The sequence below is a fragment of the Hyaena hyaena genome, unplaced genomic scaffold (genome assembly GCF_003009895.1).
Source record: "Hyaena hyaena isolate Hyena2069 unplaced genomic scaffold, ASM300989v1 scaffold_1129, whole genome shotgun sequence".
NCBI lineage: Eukaryota > Metazoa > Chordata > Mammalia > Carnivora > Hyaenidae > Hyaena > Hyaena hyaena.
The window spans coordinates 459,271-469,092 of NW_024081761.1; positions in this window are offsets into that span (position 1 = coordinate 459,271).

Below are 9,822 nucleotides of genomic sequence, written 5' to 3' on the forward strand. Positions count from 1 at the left end.
ATGAGATTAAGCCCTTTGTCAGGCTCTGTGCTGACAGTGCAGGGCCTGCTTGGGATTTTCTCTCTCTCTCTGCCCCACCCACCCCACCCTCTCTCTCCTTACCGCACATGCACTCATTCTCTCTCTGTCTATCCAAAAAAATTTAATAAAATAAAACAAATAAAATTTTAAAAGTTAAATGTTTTGGATATTAAACAATAATTCAAAGCTTGTTTTGTTGGTTTTTTTTAGACTTTTATTATGTCATTTTGGAGAAAAATATCTTGCATGTATTATTCAGAAAAGAAAAAGTAAGGGCGCCTGGGTGGCTCAGTTGGTTGAATATCCAACTTCGGCTCAGGTTATGATCTGATGGATTCCAGCCCTGCATGCAACTCTGTGCTGACAGCTCAGAGCCTGGAGCCTGCTTCAGATTCTGTCTTCCTCTCTCTCTGCCCCTCACCCACTTGCATTCTCTCTCCCTCTCTTTCTCTCTCTCTCTCTCTGTCTCTCCCTCTCAAAAATAAGCAAACATTAAAATCTTAAAAAAAGAAAGAAAAAAGTAAAGAAAAGTGTTTAAAGTGTTCTTTCTCCCTCAATTATGTTTCTATTTTCCTTTGGTCTCCAGTAGTTTTAGGCTCACTTAGGGGTAAATCTGTTCTATGGAACTTCAAACACAAATGCAAGTTAAAACATGGAAGATGGCTGTTACTTTTGAACACAGACCTCTAAGGATAGAGTTGGGGTGGGGGAGATGAATTAGGGCTGGAAAGGCCTAATGGCTGGGTGTTCTCAAGACATGGCAGTTGGTTACCTCAAAGTGAGTTATCTAAGAGTATATCCAAGAACCCACGTTATAAGCCACAGCCTTTTATAACCTAATTTTTGAAGTGATATACAGTCACTTATGCCATATTCCATTAGTTACACAAACTAAACCCTGGTACGGAGTGCAGAGGACTACACAAAGGTCTGAATAACAGGATGTGGGATCACTGGAGGCCATCTTGGAGAATGGTTACCACAGCAGGAAATTCTCCACAGTCAGAGTGTATAAAAGGAGCTTGATGGTCAGAAAACATGTAAAATGTTCATAAGTGCAGTGCTTTCCAATCTTTTCCACATTGTGGCAGACATGGAAAATGATGCTATTTATTCAGAAAGCTCAGGTTAATGGATGAGTCTGTTTGTAGACAGACCAACCCTGTGGCTTTGGCCAGCTCAGTCCTCTCCTGGTTACACTAAGGACTGAAGGAATCAGTATCTTTTACACCTATAACCACTTTATGTGTTGAAACATTCTTCTCTCTTCTTCCAGTCTTGCCTCCTACAATCCTTTTTTCCTCAGAGCAGCTATAGTGATCTTTTAAATCACAAGTTAAATCACATCAATTCATTAAACTTCAAATGACTTCCAATTGTGGTAGAAATTAAAAATCCAAACTCCTTTATTTGATCTACAGTGTCCAGCATAACTGAGTGGGATTCCCTCTGCCTTTCTGACACTACCTTGTATTACTGTCCCCCTTGCTCTCCCCAGTCACATTGTTTTTTTCTGTCCCCAAATACAATCAGTTTGTTCTCAGCTCAGTGATGTTTCACTTGCTCTTTCCTCTATCTTAGACATACATCCTGACTCCCTCCTTTTTTCTTACCATTTTAGCCTTCATCCCATTCCTCATTGCTCATGACATATAGGGACCTTGTCTGTCATCGCCGAGAATTCAGCATCCAGGACAGTACCTGACTCTTAGGAAGTATCCAGGGAATATTCATGGAATGAAAAAAATGGTGGATGGTGACAGGCAGGTCTCAAATCCAGATGGACCTGGGTACTCACAGATCAATAGCTTGGAACACGCAAGAACTGGTATCATATGCCAAAGAGGCACATGAATCAGGAGATGAGAATTCAAGTGAATGCAGGACAGGGAGTAAGACTGGAGAACCAGAAGCAATATGGGAGGAGCTGGTTCATGGGAAAAAGTGAAGCTTCCCTCCATGGCCATCTCTTTTACTGTCAGTCTTGTCCCTGCAGACCCAAGCAAGCAAAGTGCAGTGACAGCTATTGAAGAGCATTCCCCACCTTTACCCCCCAAATTCATGTCCACCTGGAACCTCAAGAACATGACCTTATCTGGACACATGGTCTTTGCAGATGTGATGAGTTAAGGATCTAGGGTGAAATCACCCTGTATTTAGGGGGGACTACTTCTAAGAAGAGGAAAGGACACAGAGCAGATGACAGAGACAGAGACTGCAGTGATGCAGCTACAGGCCAGGGAATGTCAAGGAATTGCCAGCAGCCATCAGAAGCTAGGGAAAGGCAAGGAAAGAGTCTCCTAGAGCCTCCGTGAGGAGTGTGGCTCTGCCAACACTTTGATTTTGGACTTCTAGCCTCCAAAATTGTGAAAGAACCAATTTCTGTTGTTTTAAGTCCCCAAGGTTATGGCAATTTGTTATAGCAGCCCTAGGAAGGTAATACAAGAACTGTGATGTTATTTTTTTCTTGGGGATCAAGTATGTGTTCAATAATTCAGCCAGGCAAATTTGTAGCCAACAACTCATCCAGTACTTGACATTATGATTTCAAAAATTTTTGTTGAAATAAATGTCTGATGATTGGATGACATGGTGTAATTTCAAAAAAAAAAAAAAACCTTAGGAGAAATATATCAAAACCTTTCAAAACCTTTCAGGATTCTGTCTATGAATATGAAGAGTCAAAAGCACCCTGAGGATGCTGACCTTTTCCTGCTGACTGAAATAAAAATGCATTGCCTTTGTCCATATAATTATACAAGACCTAAGGTCAAAATGAATAAGAAAACAGAAGGGCTTGGAAACATGTCTGTAATTTTTATGCCAACTTTGAAGTATTTTACCTTGAATCTGTATCCAAGATTTACTTCTCTATTACCTGTGCTGCTTTCTTGTGCAACAAACAGAGCTCTGGACCAACAGCAAAACTACCTGAACTATTTAGGACCACTTTAGATAATTATGACTGGGTCAGTCACTGTGAGCTTTGAAAATGTATGAGATCAGCTCTTCCCTTGTGGGACCTCCGAATTCTGGAGAAGGAAGAGACCCTAGATAAAACACAGAACCATGCTAAAGTTTTTTTTAATATAGAATTACAAAACAACACAGATGGATGGAGAGAGTAACTATATCAAGAAGCATCTGTCTATTATTTGATTGTGTGACCATATGTAAATGACTCTCTGGATATTGGTGTCCCATTGCCAAAATGAACATGTTTGACAAGACAAGGTCCTTTTAGGCATTGACAGTATAATCTTGGATTCTCTGTTTCATGTGTGTTGGTTTCATGTCCCCTGTTAAGACTATGAGGGGGTAGAAATCATGTCTCAGTAATCCCTCTGTCCCAGTGCCCAGGGCATTGCCTGGCCCGTAGTAGGCATTTGTTAAATGCGTGTTGACTGGTTGAGGACTGAATTTTGTCTTTCTCTCCTATTCTAGTATCTTAGAATTGGGTAGAATTTCTTACCCCAAATTGACAGATTTCAAATAACTAAAGTTAAAGACAAATAATAAGTGTTCGCAGGGAGCTACTCCTGGCCTAGCCTCTTACTCTCTTGAATCCTGACAAAAGGCTTGAGAAGGGGCTGCGGATCAGTTTTACTTCGATAGTAATCTGTCAAAAAGCTCCCCTTTCCAAACTGATGTAAGGCCCTCACCCTCCATGACCTCCTCTGACTCAACCGGTGGACAACGACTACCACATTTGTGACTCTGCCTTAAAGATGTGAGTGTTTATAGGTGATTGAAGTGTGTGTGTGTGTGTGTGTGTGTGTGTCCATGTATGTGTGTACATGCACACACATATACATAAAACTTTAGAGTAAATGGGAAATTTAGTAATGTGCATGCAAGATGTATGAGAGAGACTCTGAGTGTGCACTTGTGTTGTTGATTAGTTCAGAAGAGGAAGGGAGTCCTTTATGCCCTGCAGAATTCCATGCCCAACCTCAAGCCTCCCTCCAAGTTGGCAGAATTTATCCCAAAGAATAAGCTCCATGGAAATGGGAGTTCATGCCTCTTGCTTGTTACCCTTTGGCCTCCCTTCCCTATTCTTTAGGGGTAGGATTTGATGCACTGTGCAACTTTAGATAAAGATGACCATGGAAAAGGGGCCACTCTCAGGGTTTTTGTTTTTGGGTTTTTTTTTTTTTTTTAGAGTATTAAAAAATAGTAACCGAGCAAGCTTGGCTTTCTCTACTGAATAGATAATGTTCTGTCTGTTAGAAGAACTGTTGTCTGGAAAGTTTTTTTTTTTCCTCTGCAGACATTTGTTTTCAGTTTATGACCTGCTCTGCTCCCAGAGGGGCAAGAGAATAAATCATCTGTTATTCAAAAGAAAGAACCATAAAATAAAAAACAAAGGCCCCAAAAGCTGACTATTTTCCCAGTTTAAACTATACTTGTCTGAGTGAATATGTATGAGTTAAGGGCCAACAGGGCCAAAGCATAAGCAGGTCCAAGTCTGGGCCTCCAGAGACTATGCCATGAGTGTTAATATTAATCTGGGATTTTCAGGGAACACAAAACAGCCTTATGTCACACCACTAACTCTGTTTCTGGGTCAGGATGACTCCTGAGGCAAAAGGAACTCTGTACTGGGCAAGCTTAAGGTTTCTCTTCTTGTCCACCAACACCCCTCCCTCCCCCACCATTTGCTGTTCTATTACAAAACTAATGGCTAACAGAGAGCAAACCCATTTGTGGAGCTGTTGCTGTTCTAAGCACTTTACAAGCACTGACTCACTGAATCCTCAAAATAATGCTATCAGATAGGTGCTATTATTATCTCCATCTTATAAGTAAAGAACCTGAAGCCTAGATAGATTAAGTCACTTGCCCAAGGTGACACAGCCAGTAGTAGGAAAGCTGGAGTTCAAATCCAACCAGTCTGTCTAGAGGCTGCTTTATTAACTGCACCACCATCCTATCTGACTGACGAGGCCCCTGCTACAGCCAGGTTCTAGAAATGAACTTACAATGTCAATATTAAATAAAATCACAGTTTAAAATAGAACAGAATTTTGGCATTACATATTTATATATTGATTCATTTTTAGGATGATAATAAGGATGGGAAACACTGGGGATGTGTTGTAACAACCCATGGCTTTAATAAAAAATGTACTGATAGGAGTAAGGAAGCTTTAGTGCTTTCTCTGCCTCTAGTCTTTCATATTATCAACCTCATATCTCTGGATATAGTGCTCCCCCATCTGTCTATATTAAGCCCTCAGCTATGTTGAATCTTGGGAATTGAATTCCCTAAAAGCATCCAGAAAGAGATGTATTGACAAGGACACTGTTGTGTGTGGCTGGAGTGGGAAGAGGTCCAAGAAGGGTGGTCCTCCTGCAGCCTTTGGTAGGTGAACACCTTGGATCTTCTTGGATGCTCCTCACTTAAAACCCTCTCTTCACTCTGGTGATTGGCTTTACTTGGTATCTACCAGATTTTTGAACAGTATTCCTATGTAACTTTCCATGTTTTCAGGGTATGTTACTGGGAAGGAAGGGAAGACAAGGTAGGGTTATCTTGCTAGGCTCCTCCTGAGCCTTTGAGTTGTCTCTTCTAAAACACATTTACATACATATCTTAAGAATCAAGAGGAGTCATGAAAATAGGTGTTTTGGTATAATGCCTTGTGGCATGCTGCTTTATATAATGATGCATTCTTCAACATATCATTGTATTTCCTATACTCTGATTCTATTAAATATTTAATTACATTCAGAATCCCAAATCAGAGTACTCAATCGAATTTATCAGCTATCTGACATATACTTGACTATTTCTCCCACTGAAGTAATTATCTGTTATTGCATAAAAGATTACCCTAAAACTTAGGAACTTAAAGCAACATACATTCATTTTCAAACAGTCTCTGTAGGTCAGGAATCAAGGTGTAACTTGACTGGATTCTGGCTCAAGGTTTCTTATGAGGTTGCAGGCAAGCTGCAGGTCACGGCTATGGTCTCACCTGAGGATCTGACGGGCGAGAAAGTATCCCTTTCCAACCTCACACATATGATTATTTGCATACTTCATTTCCTTGCAGGCTGTTGAATTGAGGACCTGAGTTTCTTGCTAACTACTAGCTGGAAACCTCCTTCAATTCTTTGATGTGTGGGCCTCTCCATTGGGCAGTTCACAATATGGTGCTGGCTTTCCTAAGAGTGAGTAAGAGAGAATATCCAAGATGGAATCTGCACTCTTTTTGTAACCTAATCTTAGAAATAACATCCCATTACCTCTGCTGTATTTTATTTGCTAGAAATGAATCACTAAATCTAATCCATAATCAAGGTAAGGGATTTACAGAAAGGCATGAACATTGGGAGGTGAGTATCATTGGAGTCCATCTTAGAAGCTGCCTGTTACACCCTTTAGAGGAGGGGCATTCCAAATGATAATTATTTATACTCAAGCACCTGCAATCTAGTACTTCCCCAAATCTCCATCTCTCAAGTCTTATCCTTTGCATACCACCCAAATAAGATTGTTCAAGCAGCCACCCTAAGACTGTACAAAGTACCCTCTGCCAGGGGTACTGTCCCTTGGACTTCCAGGAAGGGCTTGTGTTCTGATGTTATGTTCCATCCTGAATCCCACTGACTCATTATGGCCTGCTCCTAAAAGGTTTTCTTTGCTTCTGGGTCTGTGTAGACTCTTTTCCTCTTCCTTCATACTCACGAAGTACCACAAATATTAGGTTACTTTAGATAACAGATTTCTACTGAAGGTTTAGAGATATTAATAAGTAACTATAGTCAGTAAAGAAAACACTCTCAAATTTGATAGCAGACATCACTGTTCCTAGAAATATATTAGCCATTCTCCATTATTAAAAATTTCTCACTGGCTGGAAAGCTCTGAACTAGCTTAACCTCCTGACATGTTGCTGGGGCTCTTCACACCTTTCAGCTCTGTCATAGATCTCAATTTCTTTGTAATCTTCTAGGAACTCAAAATTTTTTTCTTTGTTTACTTTGGGATACTTATGCTAGCTTGGGACCATCCTAATCCATCTCTAAGATTTTATTAATGCTGACTTTTAAATGGGAAGGGGTTAAAGCATTTACCTGTCTTCTGGGGAAGCTTCATAGCCCCTATTTTCCATTTTCTGCTCAAAAATCAGATATCTCTACATACTTAGAAACACAGAAAAGGCAGCTGTGGCAAAGACGCAAAAGTTCCCTACCGTGGCAAGTGCTTATCCATCTACTATTTACACAATCAAGTAGGGGCATTTCAGTGGTAGGTAAAGAAAATTTGTTTTAATGTGAATTTCTTTGTCCATCTATACAAAGAAATCTGGCAACTTCTGTTTCTAAAATATTTTTAAAGTTCTTCTCTTCCAGGCACCTTGTTACAAGAATATGATCTCATTTTAGAAAGAAGAAACTCTATACTCATATAAATATATAGGAAGAAAACCTAGAAGAAAAACACAACCAACTGTTAGAGTATTTACAGCTGAGGAGCTGAGGAGTCAGATTATTTTGGAGGGGTTCTGTGAGAGAGGATTGGAAGGACTAAATAGTGAGAATTTTTGCCTTTTGTAGTATATAAGTCTGTATATTCTTGAATAATTCAGAAGCGCCTGGGTGGCTCAGTTGGTTAAGCTCAGATCATGATCTCATGGTTCATGCGTTTGAGCCCTGTGTCGGGCTCTGTGCTGAAGGCCCAGAGCCTGGGGCCTGCTTCAGATTCTGTGTTTCCCTCTCTCTCTCTGCCCCTTCCCTGCTCATTCTCTCTCTCTCTCTTTCAAAAATGAATAAAAAATAAATTATTAAATGTATTCTTTTTGTTATTGTATTTAAAATTTTAAAATAAAGCATCCTGAGGGTGCCTGGGTGGTTCAGTTGGTTTAGCCGCTGACTTTAGCTCAAGTCATGATTTCACAGTCTGTGAGTTCAAGCACAGTATTGGGTCCTGTGCTGACAACTCAGAGCCTGAAGCCTGTTTCGGATTCTGTGTCTCCCTCTCTCTCTGCCCCTCACCACCCCCCAAAATAAATTAAAAACATTTAAAAATTTAAAAAAATAATAAACCATCTTGGCTTTAAACAAAAATAAAAGTTTGTAGACAAAGAAACTAAGGCCAGCTTCATAATACTCTTCAGTAATACTAAGTACCTGGAAGTAATGGAACAATATGTGACAATTTTAATGGGAAAAAAAGTGTATGAGAAGAATTTTTGTCTTCAGCTATTTTTCCATTCCTGATGACAACAGGAAGAAAATCTGTGCATAATATATGTAATTCTATGTTTTATTATAACTAAGCAGCTCAAGACTCAAAATTAAAAAATCAAAGAATGTGTAATTTGTAGTATAAAATGATTGAAGAAGAATGTAAAGATCAATAAAAGAGATAATTCATTAATCTATTTGAGAAATATTAATTTAAATACCACTAAATACCAGTTGTGAGTAAGGTACACTTCTAAGATCTTAAATGCATCATAAAAATAAAACAAAGACCTCTGCTCTTATTGGGCTTTCATTCTAATTACATAATGTGCTAGATGGTCCCATTATTTAAAAAAAAGGGGGGGGATGGGAGAGATGCCTGGAAAAAGGCATCCAGAGTATGGGGAAGGAGGTAGCCACGTTACAATTTCCCAAATGACAATTTAGATGTAGATGTCAAATCTGGAATAAACCAATTAAAATAATATAGTAAAATATTAGAAGAATTATATGCCCAGAATAGTATGAAGACTTTATTCTTTGAATATAAGTTCATTTATAACTAGCAAATTTATTAATATTGCTCATCAGTAATAGGTCAAGGACAAAAGTAGTAGGATTTCTCTTGCAGATGTCCTAAAATGATCCCACTAAATTTTGTATCTATTCCTGAGAAAAGTCTTGGAAAAAAAATGGAGAAAATCTTCTTAACAATGAATATAAAAATCTAGAGGCAACATTCTGAATGCTGAAACAACAGAAATATTTCCTTTAAAATTCAGGAACAACAACAACAAAAAACCCTAATATCATTACTGTTTAACATTAATTTGTAAATTTGCAAAACAATAAAAGAGCTAAAGGGAGATAAGTTACCAATATTAAAGTAAGGAAAAAATTATTTTACAAATTACTGATTTGTTGATCTAGAAGACTCAAGAAATTTTAACAAAAATATTCAAATTAATTAGAGAAGTCAGGAAGGTGTCCAGATGCAAACATACATATAAAATATTCCTAGGTGCTTATTTTTACTAGCAGTAATCTAGTCAAAATTATGATAAAACTATTTTATTCTGTCATCAAAAATAATGAAACATATTTACAAAAAACACTTTAAATCTGTGAAAAGCGATTTAGAGAATTGTATGCCGTCTATATGAAAAAAATTAGAAACAGAAAGAGATATAATAGAAGAATAAATGGAGAGATATACCATGTTCCTGAGTGGGAATGTTAAATACTATAAAGGTGATTACTTAATTCTTCTTAAATAATTGAAAAGTTTAATATGATTCTAATAAAAATCTGAAAGAATTATTCTAATTTTTAAGTGATAAAGTCATAATACAGCACATTTTAAAAGTATACAGTTTTGAATAGTGTAAAAGTTTCAAAAAGATAAAATAAAACAAGATGGAAAGAGTAGTAAAGAGAGATTTTTCTTATGAGATAATAAAGCCTACAATAAATGTTCAGTTATCAAGATGCTGCATCTCTAAGGCAAGAATTGACAGTTTGATCAATGGAGCAATATAAATATTTTAGAAACCAACACTCTTCTATGTAGGAATGTAAAATATAGTTAAATGCCCATTGTAAATC